Source organism: Triticum aestivum, unplaced genomic scaffold (genome assembly GCF_018294505.1).
Source record: "Triticum aestivum cultivar Chinese Spring unplaced genomic scaffold, IWGSC CS RefSeq v2.1 scaffold166449, whole genome shotgun sequence".
NCBI lineage: Eukaryota > Viridiplantae > Streptophyta > Magnoliopsida > Poales > Poaceae > Triticum > Triticum aestivum.
The window spans coordinates 1-979 of record NW_025296689.1 but is presented as its reverse complement, the minus strand read 5'-3'; the positions used below and the strand labels follow the sequence as shown (position 1 = coordinate 979).

The following is a 979-nucleotide window of genomic DNA, read 5'->3' as shown; positions in this document are numbered from 1 at the left end:
CTTCGGAGTTCTGATGGGATCTGGTGCTTTAGTGCTGGTATGATCGCATCCGACATGTTACCCCGGTCTTCGTCCCTTATCCTTGCCCCTCCCAGCTCCACTACAAAGACGATTGTACATTGCTTTGGCCGCTCCCTCTCAACTACGGAGACGAGTTTAACGCGGTTTCCACCCCTCCCTCTCAACCGCACCAGTGCACGCTTGCCGCGCCACAACACCGACGCTGGACCCGTGAATCGTGAGCACCCAGCTATGACTTACCGCACTCGTGCAAAATAATAAAACACGATAAATATATTACTTACACGTGCGTTTTGTTTTGCAAGCGGCGCGAAAAAAATTAAAAAGGGAATGCAACACGAGGACTTCCCAAGAGGTCACCCATCCTAGTACTACTCTCGCCCAAGCACGCTTAACTTCGGAGTTCTGATGGGATCCAATGCTTTAGTGCTGGTATGATCGCATCCGACATGTTACCCCGGTCTTCGTCCCTTATCCTTGCCCCTCCCAGCTCCACTACAAAGACGATTGTACATTGCTTTGGCTGCTCCCTCTCAACTACGGAGACGAGTTTAACGCGGTTTCCACCCCTCCCTCTCAACCGCACCAGTGCACGCTTGCCGTGCCACAACGCCGACGCTGGACCCGTGAATCGTGAGCACCCAGCTATGACTTACCGCACTCGTGCAAAATAATAAAACACGGTAAATATATTACTTACACGTGCGTTTTGTTTTGCAAGCGGCGCGAAAAAAATTAAAAAGGGAATGCAACACGAGGACTTCCCAGGAGGTCACCCATCCTAGTACTACTCTCGCCCAAGCACGCTTAACTTCGGAGTTCTGATGGGATCCGGTGCTTTAGTGCTGGTATGATCGCATCCGACATGTTACCCCGGTCTTCGTCCCTTATCCTTGCCCCTCCCAGCTCCACTACAAAGACGATTGTACATTGCTTTGGCCGCTCCCTCTCAACTACG

The 979-nt window shown here is 51.6% G+C and overlaps 2 non-coding genes across 2 annotated transcripts; both read right to left on the bottom strand.

Annotated features, from left to right (window-relative positions):
- Positions 1-348: 348 nt before the first annotated feature.
- On the bottom strand, positions 349-467 carry LOC123179080 (5S ribosomal RNA). The gene has a single exon (XR_006490089.1). It is a non-coding gene; the product is annotated as a 5S ribosomal RNA (ribosomal RNA).
- A 297-nt stretch (positions 468-764) lies between these two features.
- On the bottom strand, positions 765-883 carry LOC123179079 (5S ribosomal RNA). Its single transcript, XR_006490088.1, has one exon. It is a non-coding gene; the product is annotated as a 5S ribosomal RNA (ribosomal RNA).
- Positions 884-979: the final 96 nt, after the last annotated feature.